Source organism: Tiliqua scincoides, chromosome 2 (genome assembly GCF_035046505.1).
Source record: "Tiliqua scincoides isolate rTilSci1 chromosome 2, rTilSci1.hap2, whole genome shotgun sequence".
Classification (NCBI taxonomy): domain Eukaryota; kingdom Metazoa; phylum Chordata; class Lepidosauria; order Squamata; family Scincidae; genus Tiliqua; species Tiliqua scincoides.
Window position 1 is genome coordinate 13695983 of NC_089822.1, and position 15141 is coordinate 13711123.

General features: G+C 46.1%; 1 pseudogene; it reads right to left on the minus strand.

Annotated features, from left to right (window-relative positions):
* The window catches only part of LOC136641993 (protein PTHB1-like), a 43283-nt pseudogene extending 28462 nt beyond the window's left edge, over window positions 1–14821 (minus strand).
* Window positions 14822–15141: the final 320 nt, after the last annotated feature.

Below are 15141 nucleotides of genomic sequence, written 5' to 3' on the forward strand. Positions count from 1 at the left end.
GATGAAGACATCGTTTATTTTGATGCACACATAAATGTGGCATTAATGTAAATATTTCAGTGAGCCAAAACCTATAAACCACTGTGCCAGGAAATGTAAAATAATCTGTTCCTAAAATAGCAAATACATAAGTGTTATTAATTTGTTAGCAGAAGTGAGGAGAGTGAGTGACTCAGTTCAACTTTCAAGATGATCAAACTTCTGATGTAGAATATTGCAGATTTCTTCCCATGGAGAAGACAGACTGAAAGGACCTCAAGATTCTATACATTCATCAACAACAGTCCAGCTCCTTTGTAAGCACATGTGCAGAACTTTAAACATAGCCACCCACCCCTCACAAAAAAATGAGATGCAAGCTCAGTAATAGAGCACATATTTTGCCTGCCATTTCAGTGCCAGGCAGATCCAGGTAGTGCTGAAAAGCCTTGGAGAAGCACTGCCAGTCAATAGAGAAAGGGGCTTCCTGTGTTCAAAGAAATTCTTGTTGATTGTGAAAATCTGTGAGGCCACATTGCCTCACCAAGCAGCACTTAATTAGGTGGATAGGTTCTTTATTTGGACCCATTCTCTCGATTCTTGCTTGCAGAAATCTTTGGTGGTGATTGTCCTCCATCAAGAACTATCCCTCTCTTGTTCATTGACGTGTTTGTTGGCAGGGGAGTTTGAATGTCCAAATTGCCGTTCAACAGTTTTGCTATGAGATGTGTGAAGCATCTGTGTGCACCAAACTACAATTCCCAGGGGGCAATGCAACACTGTGACACCATCAGAGTGCATGCACCCTGTACCTTAAGAACTAAAAGCATGCTCTCAGAAAATGGATAAGCTTTTTTGAAATATTCATCTCGAAGTTTGTAAGTACTGAGTTAACTGCAAATCAAGCCACAGGGAGTTTCCCAATCATCAATGATAAGCCTTCCCACTGAAATCAATAGAATGGAAGAGTGCTTAACTTTGGCTGGATCATGACCATGAAAAGTGACATCCCACCCCATATGTGTACAAATTAACAATTTTTATTCAAAGTTCCATTTTACCTTTTCCTTGGAACAATCCATTGAAAACATGCACACCCAACTATCAGTTATTTCAGTGGGAGACATTTAAGCATTTGCTCCACTCTTACTCACTGAAAACCAATGGGCTTTCAAAGTGTTTAGCTTTAGAGATACTAAGAGCAATTATTGCAGCTGAAGAATTGAGGATGTTCTTAAATGCCTCTTGCTGAAATTAACAGGACTTTAAGTCCTTAAGTTTAGCTCGATTGTGTTCTTTTCTCAATGTGCAGCATTTCTCAACTGGTAGTAAGCATTCCACCAAGTAATACACAAGGTGGTTTTTTGGTGGCAGTGAGACTGAGATATGGCAGCGGTAGGAGGATTGGCTTGCTGGGTAGAGCTGCAGTGTGTGGTTTTCACACACTTGAAAAAAGCGCTCATGCCTACCCTGAGTTTCTGACCAGTGTTTGTCACACCGCATCTGGCCTCCCAACCTGGAAGTAACTGGCGATTATATCACCACCAATTACTTCTGGTGGTACTTCCAATAAAGGACCATATGAAATGATACATCAGGGGACGATGGTTGGGAAACACTGCTTTAGGGGCTGAGTGTTCCCCTTATCATTGTCCTCCTCAGACCATACACACTCGTGGTTCACTAGCCCAACACTCCCCAGTGAGTCCTCCTCGGTGGCTCAGTGGCACTCAGGAGAGAGCTCAGAAAAAGGGTCACAGTAGTATCAGTGGAGCTGGAAGAGGAGGAAAGTCCCTCTCCTCTTCCTTGTCTTGAGCACTCTCTGAGCACATGAGAAGGCAGCGAACATGCAGGCAGTGGAACAGGGAAGGTTGTAGGCAGGAACAGGTTGTGGGCCAGCTTGCCACCTCCCCAACCTGCAGCTTAAAAGGGCAATTTCAGATGGCCTCATGGTTGGGTGACCCACTTAGGTGGGTTCTTAGGTAAACCAAACATTTGCTTCTTAAAATAAAGTTCAATTATTTGAAGACTCTCTTCCATGCATGTTCACACAACCATATGCTATACAGTGGTACCTCGCATAACGAATGCCCCGCGCAGCGAAAAACCCGCAGAACGAAAGCGGTGTGCGAAGTTTGGTAACTCGCATAACGAATTTTTATGACTTATGCTTCGTATAACGAATTTTTTTTTTTATTGTCCTGGTTTGTCTTAAGGGGGGGGATCTTCATGTCCCTTTATGATCCCGTCCACCCTAGTAAGGGGCGGATCTTCATGTCCCTTTATGAACCCGTCCACCCTAGTAAGGGGCGGATCTTCATGTCCCTTTATGATCCCGTCCACCCTAGTAAGGGGCGGATCTTCATGTCCCTTTATGATCCCGTCCACCCTAGTAAGGGGCGGATCTTCATGTCCCTTTATGATCCCGTCCACCCTAGTAAGGGGCGGATCTTCATGTCCCTTTATGATCCCGTCCACCCTAGTAAGGGGCGGATCTTCATGTCCCTTTATGATCCCGTCCACCCTAGTAAGGGGCGGATCTTCATGTCCCTTTATGATCCCGTCCACCCTAGTAAGGGGCGGATCTTCATGTCCCTTTATGATCCCGTCCATCCTAGTAAGGGGCGGATCTTCATGTCCCTTTATGATCCCGTCCACCCTAGTAAGGGGCGGATCTTCATGTCCCTTTATGATCCCGTCCACCCTAGTAAGGGGCGGATCTTCATGTCACATTATGATCCCGTCCACCCTAGTAAGGGGAGGATCTTCATGTCAGCTTGCTCCCAGGAAAGTGTGCACAGGATTACAGCCTTCAAACTCCCCACTCAGCATCCCCCCATCGCTCATTCACCCTCTCACTGCCCCATTTCCTTCACGTTTCCCCCCATGATCACAGCAAAAGCAAGCAATTGAGTGCAGCTGCTGTGTCCTCCCCAGCTTAGAGCACAATCCTGTGCGTGTCTCCTCAGAACTAAGTCCCATTGTGCTTACTCCCAGGAAAGTGTGCACAGGATTACAGCCTTCAAGCTCCCCACTCAGCATCCCCCCCGTTTTTGAAATCCTCTGTACAGTATGTATGCCTTTAAAGAGCACTTAATAAACACTTTGTAGACCAAATTTGACTTTGTTCTGACTTTTCTTGCCCATAGGAATGCATTAATTAAATTTCAATGCATTCCTATGGGAAAACGCGCTTCGCAAAACGAAAAACTCGCATAACAAAAGGACTCGCGGAACGGATTAATTTCGTTATGCGAGGCACCACTGTAGATCTTCCCACTTTTTTTTAAGCCACTCTGAAACAAGCTATCTATTACATGGCCTGGACAGCATGTTGCAAAATTCCATCAAATTAGAGTTTCTGGAACTGTCCTCCTGCAAATTAAGATAAGAAAGAGGACTCATTATTTTCACTTCCCTTTTTTCTCTGGCTTGTGTAATCAGTCTTAAGTCTTGAGTCTTAAGCAAAACCTTTCAATCCTGTGATTTAAGAGACACTCATTAACAGGGAAGCTCCATCTTCTCCATTAGTATAATTTTGCTTTGAACTTTTACAACTGTACCTGAGTCATTTATTGTTTTATTTATATGCTCTTTTCTCCAAGATTATAGGCCTCTTTTCAGTTGAGCCATCACAGTGGCATACAATAACACTTAACACACAGTAAAACAAACAAAGGGAACATGCTATAAAAAAAATTTAAAAAAGGGAGGTTGCAAAACAAAGAAGCAAAAGTACTAGAGATGAAAAAACAGCCACATGCAGCCGACCTCTTCAGTGCTAACTCCTCACTCGAAAACTTCACTGCATAAAATCCAGGTACAACTAATTGCAGGCTGTCTCTAGTTTCGAGTCTGCCTGGACCTCTGGGGAGATCTCACAGGTTTCGGCTGCAAAACTGAAAACTGTGTCATTCTCCCACCAATCCCAGTTTTATCTCACGCCTTTTCCATCCTTAGGCATTAATCAGCTTGCTCTTAAAAATGGTTGATGGTTGGGTCAGGCCAACCATCAGGCTGACTAAGGCAGTTGCCTCAGGCAACAGACTGGCAAGGGGCATCCACCTCTGTCTGCCCACTCCATTGCCCTTCCTTCCACTCCTTGGATTGGAAGAGGAAGACGGGCACAGAATGGAAGATAAACATGGAGGCTGGTTCCCTAGCCCACCACTCTCTTCCACATTACTTCTTCTACAGCACTCTCATCTAAACCCAGGGAGTGAGCAAAACAGAGGCTGGGGCATCACCAGATTAAGGGGGAGGGAGCATTAGGCATGCAGGCTAAAGTTCCCAGAGGTCTTGAGCTGGCCCTGAGTTAATACATCACAAGAAAAGCCATGCAAACCTTCCCATCTCACTCAGGGGATACAACATTAATCCAAGTTGAAGGCCCACCTAAATAAAATGACCTCAAAAAATCCAAGAGGGAGGATACTGAATGGGCCTCCTGAGAGGAGTTCCAAAGTTTGGGTCCAAAGGGACTGAGAAGACCCTGTCCCTTGTTCTGTGAGACTGACAGCACAATCCTATGCATGTCTACTCTGAAGTAAGTTCCAATGCACACAATAGGGCTTACTCCCAGGAAAGTGTGTAAAGGAGTAAGGGCCTATTTATTTGTACATGAGATGCTGGGTTTCTACCAACCCATGTCTCCCTCTTATATCTCTCTGGCAATGCCTATTAAAAAGGGCAGAACATGGCACCAGCAGTCTGAGGGCATGTGGGGCAGCCACCTTGTTGAAGCTGAGTATGGCCAGTCCTAGGTAGTGCCTGGAAGAGAGACCTCCTGGAACCCAATTTGGCATGCAGTCTTGAGTTCCATGATGAAAGAAAGGCAGGGTATATCATACTTTACTTATAATAAATAATAATTCATGGGTTGCTGCTTTAAGGGGGCAGTAAAACACCAGATACAATTATGCCACATCCAGGTTTTTCTAGACAAAGAAATTGAGGTGATGCGCATCTGCTGCAATGCCTAGTTAGGCCTGGCATGGCAATGAAAAGCTCTGCTGATCTTTTCTGGGTCTGTTTAGAATAGCCATGCACTTCTCAGTTTTTATCTGACTCAGTGGTGTACCTAGAGGGAGGCAAGCAGGGCAAATGCCCCGGGTGCTGCACTGGGGGGGGCACTGCTGAAACCTGCCCCCCTGCTATGCCAAGAACCATGCAACTGGAGCTCCTGCAAGCACTCTCAGCACAGTTCCTAGTGACGTACCATTGCCCTGCCCCCTCTGTTTTTTTTTGGCTATTACTTTTGATAGAATAGAGATATTTCAACTAGGTTTGTTTCACTGCACTCTGTATGAAATTACGCACCGCATGATATATAACATGATGGTATTCAAAAATACTAAGATTTTAAAAATTTTGGCTAATGGTGGTGTTGCCGGTGCAGCCCGCACCCCCTAGCGATGCCACAGCCTCTACCTATACCTTGCACATTTCCTGGCATCAGAGCCATTTTACATTCAGTACTTGGCCTGCCCCATTTATTCTGAATGACTACATCATCAGTACTACCCCTAAGGCTTAAGCTATTGTGCGACAATGGAATGTGGACTGGCAGATGAACTGCTAACCTTTTAGTCTGAACTTGTCTGTGTTCAGATTTAGCAATAGATTGCATAATTCCAGGACACATGCCCCAGATCTGCTTGTACCCCCCTTCTCTCAGATTATTAATCAAACAAAAATCTTTTGCTTAATTAGGACGGTGTCTGCTTAATTAGGCAACAGATTTTAAAAATATTTATACAGCATATTAATACAAGTATTTTTTTTTTAAAAAACTTCAGCGCTTGCAGGAGCGATCTCAGCCTCTTGAGCTATGTGCAGCACATGTAGGAGCTACCTTTTCAGATAGAGGCTATGCCTCATCTAACATCATGCTCCATGCAACATATGTAGGCATAATCTAAAAGTTAAATCTGTTTGCTTTCTTATGCTTTCAATTGACTGTTTATCCATATGCAAATATATGCAGATTTAATTGATTAAAATTCATATGATTGATAGCCTGCCACAGCAGTGGTAGAATTTTAATGGTATTAAGCCAAATGTCAAGGTGTTCTGTATAAGAATTAGCTTGAGGTTTGGGAGCCGAGGGGGGGGGGGTGAAGATCGTCTATGCTTTAAACAAAGCGAAATATTACTTAAAAGCATTCAGTCTCCTGCTTGCATGCCAACATCGTAGTGAATGTGTGTTTATTTATTTAACCTAGAATGCCTCTGAGTCATTATGTACTTTCTTGACTTTCATCCTTCCTGCAGTGACTTGGAGCTGACAGTGACCTCATAGTGAGAGAATTAACCTTTTTTGCTAGCCCTGAAAAGGCAGGTGTAAATATTATTGCATTTTTTCGCCATTAGACCATCAGCTTGGATGAGAGAGCTCTTGGACAGTTTCTGTTTTCAACTATCAGTCTAGGTGGTGTGGGTTTGCTTGGTGCATCTGGCCCCACCCTGGGCCTTTTATTTACCTATTTTTATTTCCCTCTCGTTACTGTACTTAGTAGTCATGAAATAAGAGGACAGGTCCTCATATAGATTGATAACTGGTTAAAGTTCAGAAAGCAGAGAATAGGAATAAATAGGCAAATTTTTCACACTGGAGAGAAGTATGTAGAGGGGTCCCCCAAAGATCTGTCTTGGTACCTGTGCTTTTTAACATGTTCAGAAATCATCTGGAGTTAGGAGATGATGGCCAAGTTTGCACGTGACACCAAACTATTCAGGGTAGGGGAAACCAAAGTGGGTTGTGAAGTGCTCCAAAAGGATTTTTCCAAACTGGGTGATAGGAAACCAAATAGCAAATGTGGTTCAGTGTCAATAAATGGAAGCACATTGGGGCAAAAAATCCCAAATCATGTACACACTGATGGGGACTGAGTTTCTAATGAAGAGATCTTGGGTCATGGAGATCTTGGTCATGGAGATCTTGGGTCATGGAGATCTTGGGTCATTCAGTGGAAACAAAGAACCAGTGCAGCAGCTGTGAAGAAAGCAAACTCCATGCTAGGAAAGGGGTTGAGGGTAAGAATACTAACACAGTATTATATTGTCACTGCACAAATCTATAATGTGGCCACATTCTGGCAAGGCCCTCTGCTTGCTGGAGTGGGAGGGGGGAGGAAGCACAGGAGAGACTGTGCAAAGCAAAGGAAGCAGTGAAACAGCAGCAGGACTTGTTATCTGTCTTGGGGAGAAGCAGTAGTAGCCAGGGAAGCCTTTGTTCAGTTTTTGTTGGTACACCAGCTGTAGCCATGCCTGAGTTGGTCAAACCTGACCGTGGTGGTTCATAATGCACTGGTGACATTAACTCAGAAGTGGGGTTAATGAACCACCATGGTCAGGTTTGACCAACTCAGTGAGGGGGTAGGTGTCCAGGGCCAGGTGACACAATGACAACCCCACATCATCATGCCAAACCCCCCCCCCCACACACACACACCTGCACTGTCACACCTCCTCCACGCATGCCCTGGCCCTGAAAATGGCTCCATTTGGGGATGATGGAGCCATTTGGGGATGAGAGTGGGTAGTATTTGCTTCACACCTCCAGTAAGTGCTGTCACGACCAGAGATGGTGGAAAGCTGCCACTCCGCCATGGGTGAGGCAATGTACCCCTTCCAGCCCAATAATGAACTTGCTTATTGCAAAATGCTACCTTTGAAGGCTGTGCAGTCGCGACAGGTGCAGAATATGCTGGCCATGAGGTCATGGGTGTGTTTGGCTCAGTGAAGTTGCCTCTCAGAGAACAGTAGCAGGAGGGTGTCTCAATTCTCTCCCCTTTCAGGATGTCTGAGGCAAGAGAACAGAGAGACGAATGATGCTCTTCAGAACTAGGATGATTGTCAGATGGGAATTCAGCCTAAAGTAACACATGTAACATTTCTAAAGTAAAGGAGCACTTACCAACTCCAATCAATCATGTTTCTAAAGAATTATTTGGATGGCATGTTTCACAATTATTATGTCATCCTTTGTCTAGGCACTGAAGGCTCTGTGAGCTGTGAAATCCCCTGGCACAGAGCCCAAAAGGCAGGTTATCTCTGCTTCCCTTATATGGCTAGCCTGCTGCAATTGGGGCAGGGTGAAAGAAGATTTTCTAACGTTATATATATATGCACGTAGCATTAATGGAAAGCTGGGCAGACAACAATGACCTTTTCAATCCTCTGATTTTATTGCAAGTCTTACTAGGTTTAGAGATGTTCCTACCAACAAATGAGCAACATAAAACACTCTTGGGGTAAGGGATCTGAATCATTGCTATCCCTTCCCTCTCTCTTCTACCCCAAATGATCTGTGCAAAAACTGGCATCAGTGGGTGCAAGGAGTGCATGTGGAGGAGCGATGCACATCTGTGCACATTAAAAGCATCTCTACATGAAAGCCTGTGTCCAGGGCTGTGCATATGCCATTATTCGGTAAGACTACAGAAAACCCACAGAATGTGGTACTCGGGACGTAGTGTGGCTTCCTGAGAAACTCAGCTTCCAGGTTTTTTTATAATTGAAAGATCAAGTTTGCAGACTATATAACTGCAAATATATTTGAAAGCATACAGGCAAATTTCTGTGGAAATCTCAGGAACAAGAGGGAGAAACAGAAGTCTGGATTCCCTTTGGTTGTACTACCCCACGTACAGTAACTTCTTCTCTCTCCCCATAACTAGCGAAACCAGTATCAATTATGCAACATAATTAAAATGCAGCACAAATAAAAAATAAAAGAAATTATGTAAATGTTGTTGAGGTGCATAATTGATGTCTGAGTTTTCTTGCCACAGAATTTAGATTTCTGGGCAGATGAATTTTAAAAAATAGCAGAATACACCCACTCTTCCCTATGGCAGTGGTTCTTACACATTTAGCACTGGGACCCACTTTTTAGAATGAGAATCTGTCAGAACCTACCGGAAGTGATTTCATGACATCATCAAGCAGGAACATTTGTAACTATCCTAGGCTGCAATCCTACCCAGACTTACCCAGGAGTAAGTCCCATTGACTATCATTGTTAAAAGAATATAGCTTGTTAAAAGTACAGATCTGTAACATTCTCCCAAATGCAGTCACATACCATGGGAGCATCATGTCTAATATATTAAAAATAAAATATTGAAATGAATGGGGAACCACCTGAAATTGGCTCGCAACCCACCTAGTGGATCCCGACCCAACCACAATTTGAGAAACACTGCCCTGTGGCAATTAGGGTGCAATCCTAACCCCTTATGTCAGTGCTTTCCAGTACTGACATAAGGGCAGTGCAGCTCTGAGGTAAAGGAACAAACATTCCCTTACTTTGAGGAGGCCTCCGTGAATGACATCCAACTGCAGGATGCAGCACGTGTCCCACTGGCACCACTATGCCAGTACTGGAAAGCACTGACATAAGGAGTTAGGATCGCGCCCTTAGGGAGTAACAGCAATTGATAATGCATTCTGAGTTAATTGTTAGGCACTGTTAGGATTGCGCTCTAAACCTCACGAAAGCCATATAAAGAGAGGACTGTCCTCAGATCATCTGGAAGCTCACCCCATAGATATGATCCCACAATGAAGAAAGCCCTGCATCTTGCTGTCATCCCCTTAACCTTGGATGGCCATAGTATCCTAAGCAGTACCCTACCCAACAATCTTAAGGGACAGGCGGGATTATGCAGGAGAAGGCAGTCCTTATCCCGGTCCCATGCCATATAGGGCTATAAAGGTAATTGCCATTGGGCTTGGAATTGAATGGGCAGCCTGTGCAGCTGCTGAAGCTCCCTCCAAAAATTCAGGCAAAATTTAATAGATTTTCATGGGCCCTAAAGGTTACCTTTTTTTTCCTAATGTGAGTAAAAAACTAAAAATTAATACATTTTCTTCTACCCTAAATAGTCTTCTTTTTCTTTTGATTTTAAAAGAAATTAAAACATTGTTAAGGGACTCTAAAGGTATTTTGGGGGGGCCTAGGCACTGTGTGTACTGTGCCGAATAGATAAGTTGGCCCTAGCTCTATGCTTCTTAAAGTATAACGCATGATTGTTTATGTGTTCCAGGGCTGAGCCTTGAAAGGGTGTTTTCAAACAAGACACTAAAAGCACTTTCCCCTCCCACTTCGGAATGTAACACATACTTGAATGGGATACAGGTGCACAGAAGCAAGCTCTCACAGGCCTTGCCCTAGGGGACATAGGAAGTGTGCGCACACAGGAAGGTGCTATCATTCTTGATCCTCATTCAAGCAGAGGAAAGTTGCTCACACATAGCCCAGGCCAGAGAGAGAGACAGTGCTGATATCACTCATATCTGGCTTTCTATCTCTGGTTTATATCTGGTTTTCATATCTGGTTTCATGTCTGGTCTTCTAATAATAATAAATAATAAATTTAATAAGAAGTAATGTAGTGTTTAAATGGACCTCTTGAAATCAACATATGAGTGTTTTTAGCTCAGAGATGTGCAGTAGTTGGGGAGGCAGGTGAAGCAGAGCCTCTCCACTGGAGTTCTTTGAAAAGCACTGCTGCCTTGGGAGGCATCCAAGCACCCACAACCCATGCGCTCTGCACATGGGTTGTGGGTGCTTGAGTGCCTCCCACGTTGGTGGCGCTTTTTGAAGGGCCCCGGTGGGGATGCTCTGCCTCACCTGCCTTCCCAGAGACTGTGGTTGGTGGGTTTTTGCGCACCTCCCATGGTTGCAGCCAGTGGCGTAGCTAGTGGGGGTGGGGGCGGTCCGGCCCAGGTACCACCCTTGAGGGGGGTGACACCACAAATGCCCCAACATCACTAACACTGTGGGGGTTGGGAGTAACCCCATCATGCCATATATACTGTTGGATGTGGAATTTCCAGCGGAATGCAATGCAAAAAACTGGATTGAAATATCTCCTTTCCATCAAAAGTTATGGCCAAATAACCAGAAACAAAAAAATACATGGAACCCTATGGAAAATGAAACTGAGCCATATCACACGTTTACTCGCGAGTAGGCGAACATGCCATAGTTCTTTGGAAAGTTCAGGCTGAGAGGTATCCAATGACTCTAGAATGGTTTCTATCCAATGAAAGCAGCCCCAAAAAAACACCCAAGAAGGAAGTCCCTCCCTCCAAGCAGAAGAATGTATTGAGCCCTATGGAAAGCAAAAGTAAGACACGTGGTCACGTTTACTCGCGAGTAAGCAAACGTGCCTTGGCTCCTGGTCAAGCCAGGCAAAGGGGAATGCAAGGCTAACTGCATGGTCCCCATCTGATGAAAGTGGAGCTCAACAAATGCTCTAGAAGGCAGCACCCCCCCCCCCCAAGAATAAAACAGAGGCTTGAGCTGGTAAGGAGGACACTGGGGAGGGCTGAAGATCTCACTGATTTATTCGTGGGGGGGTGTTATTGCAGGCAGCAACCCCCCCAAAAAGAATAAACCAGAGGCTTGAGTTGGTAAGGTGGGCACTGGGGAGGGCTGAGAAGAGAAAGAGTCCTCAATCATTCAATAACTTCCTTACCCTCTTGCAGCAATATTATAAACCTATATATAGTACAGGTTGAGCCTCATTATTCATGTGGGTTCCATTCATGACTCATGTGGATGGCAAAAAACACACTATAGCAAATCAATTTTAAAAACAAAGTTTCTTTGTAATTTAAAAACAGCCTTGCTGACCTTTGTGATGTAAGATAAGAGTCATTAAGAAGACAATCCATCTATCAGTCCTCCTCCAAGGGCTTACAAAGGAGCTTCACTCAGCCCCTCCCTTCACCAATGCAAAGTGATCACCTTTCTTTCATGTACTCAGGGGGAAGGGAGGGGTCAGCTGGAGAGAGAAGGATTGATGGATTGTCAGCCAGCTGCCCCCCCCCCATCAACAAGGCTATTGTTAAAGGACTGTTCAGTTTGTAAAACTGGTTTTAAAGGGATGCATTCTTCCCCTTCTCCAGGGATCAGCACTTTAATTCAATTATTTATAATTATTTTATTTTGCTTGATGATGTCACTTCCAGCCATGACATCACTTCCAGTGGGTCCTGGACAGATTGTCATGCTAAAAAGTGGGCCCCAGTGTTAAAAGTTTGAGAACCACTGCCTTAATTAAAACAGATCAATAAGACATTGGGGGGGGTGCTGACATCCTAGTGAGCAAAATTCTGGAAATAATGGCTTTTAGGAATAATGCCATCATGTTATATACCGTTTGATGCAAAATTTCATCCATTGCTTGTGGGGAAATATTCACTGTATTTATTTTTCTGGCCATTATTATTATTCATTCCATGTCATGACTATTACCGTTTCTGTCTCACCTACCTCACAGGGTTGTTGTGAGGACAATATTAGGGGAGGAAGCATGTAAGCCACCCTGAGCTGCTCAGAGGAAGGGTGGTATAAAAATGTGAATTAATTAATTAATTATTAATTAATTATATCATATGGGGGTGATAAAAATTTATGGGCCCCAGGTGTCAAATGACCAAGCTACGCCTCTGGTGGCAGCACTTTTCAAAGGACTCAGGTGGGGAGGTTCTGCCCACTGGGGCATTGGACAAGTTTCTGGAGGAAAAATCCATTACGGGGTACAAGCCATGATGTGTCTGCGCAACCTCCTGATTTTAGAAATGGGCTATGTCAGAATGCCAGATGCAGGGGAGGGCACCAGGATGAGGTCTTGTTATCTGGTGTGCTCCCTGGGGCATTTGGTGGGCCGCTGTGAGATACAGGAAGCTGGACTAGATGGGCCTATGGCCTGATCCAGTGGGGCTGTTCTTATGTTCTTATGTCTCGCCTGCCTCCCCAGAGAGCGTGCGTTGGGGTGCTTGGGCACCTCCCATGGTGGCAGTGCTTTTCTAAGGACTCCTTTTGGGAGGCTCTGCCTCCCCTGCCTCCCCAGAGAGCGTGGGTTGTGGCTGCTTGGGCGCCTTCGGCGGCGGCGCTTTTCGAAGGACTTTGGCGGGGAGGCTCTGCCTCACCTGCCTCCCCACCCAGCGCAATCCCTGTTTGAGCTCTTCTTAGGTCACGTCCTCCATTCTCCTGGGCTGCCCTACATTCTGGGCTGCCTGGTCCTCTTGGCATCCGGGCAGCCCGGTCGTGCCAGCCAGCCAGGAAAGCGCCGGCTCTTCCCGCGGAAAACGAAACCGGTTTCACTTCGGGTTTCGCTTTCCAGTTCGCGGCCGGACGGGCTCCGACACGCCCGGCGCCCGCCTCCTCCCGCGGCTGCCGGGCACTTGTCCCCGCTTGCGGGCAGGCAGGCAGGCTCCCCATTGGCTGGCCGGCTGGCCGCGAGGCGGAGACTGCTGGCCGGGCGCCCACGTCACTGGGAAAGCCCCGGCACTCCGCTAAGGCTGGCTCGCCCGGCGGGAGACTGGCACAGCGCGGGAGCGCATCGCCGAAGGCTCTCCGGAGAGAAGCGCGCCGTCCAGGACGCCCCCGAAATGATGCCGGGCAGAACTCTCCGCAAGGGCGCCCCGCAGAGCTCCGCGCCCGCAGGTACCCCGCGCCCCATCCCTCCCCCGGGACCCCGCCCCAGGCACGCACAGACCCCCAGGCGGCAGCCTCCGGGCTCCTGGCACGGGCGGGGCGGGCCGCGCCAAGAATTCCTGGACAGGCGATCGCGGGGTCAGGAAGGGCACAGGCATCATCCAACACACACGCACAACTTCAACACCCAACACACACACAAAACTTCAACATGCAACACACACACACACACAACTTCATCACCCACCCCACAGGCACACACAAACCCCTTCCCTCCATTTCTCCCCGAAGGAGCTCACCAGTGCCGACCACGCAAAGCTGGGGGCAGGACAGAGGCCTTCAACCTGTCCAGGTATTCCCAGAACCCACCCTTAGTCCACACCTGGAACTTGGGGAACGGATTTTTTTTAATGCTGTACAGAGCATAATTTGTCCCTTTACTCAGTCCAGTCTAACCCGAATCTATTTCTGCCCAACGTTGCGTATACGCAACAGGGACCAAATGCGTACGCCTGTGGACAGAAATGGGTTAAGACACTGACAGTGTCTACTCAGAAGTTAGTCAATGCAGTTTATTCTCAGATATCACCCAACACACACGCACACAGAGCACCAGCCATTCTCTAACTTCCACCAGGTAGTTGCCTGCACTCCCCCCTTAAGGAGCTCACTGGTGCCAACTGCACAAGGTTGGGGGCAGGACAGAGGCCTTCAACCTGTCCAGTTCTAGAGCCCTCCCTTAGCCCGCATCTGAAATTTGGGTTTTTAAACAAAAAGGCATTTTAAAATGTTGAATATCTTTAGGGTGCAATCCTAACCCCTTATGTCAGTGCTTTCCAGCACTGGCATAGCCAGTGGGACGTGTGCTGCATCCTGCAGTTGGGTGTCACTCACGGAGGCCTCCTCAAAGTAAGGGAATGTTTGTTCCCTTAACTCGAAGCTTCATTGTCCTTATGTCAGTGCTTATGTCAGGGGTTAGGATTGCGCCCTTAGTCTCTTTACGCAGTCCAATCTAGCCTGAATCTATTTCTGTCCCTTTTTAAGACTGATCTTAGGCATGTCTACTCAGAAGTAAGTCAGTGCAGCTTGCTCCCAGATCAACTAAATAGGATTGCAGTCCAAGAGTTCCTCTTCCCTCTGGTTGTCAGTGTTGCTGTGGTTCCCCCTCCCCACATATACCCAAAGTAATTTTCCTCCTTCCCAAGTGCCTGCTCTGCCTTTTTCTTGCTCCCATTTTCCTGATTCCCCTGATTTTTTCGTTTTTCACCTTTTTCCCACCTTCCTTTTCTTTCTCTCAGAATATGTCACTAGGCATCAGTCACAACTCACCTGTAGTCAAAACACCACCCACTTGTTATTCATGACCAGCAGGTTGATGACCAACATCTTGATTATCAGGCTAGCCAGGTACAAACTCCAACACGGTAATGAGGACAGTATTGCAGGGGGGGGGTTGCTTTGGTTTTATTCTACTTTCTGTTTGTTTTTGTAATAACCAATTGCCTAGATCCAGTACTTCCTTGAGGAATCTCTAGGCACACACAAGGGACAGTAAAGCCTGGTGGTCCTTTCAGAGCTAGAGGGGCACGATATAAATGTTTTAAATAGAGCTGAGGAAGAATGGACTCTTTGTTTGAAATGAAACAGGGAGCAGCAATTGAAGGTGCTTCAGTTAACAGAGTCTGGACTGGGGATTTAAGTATCTA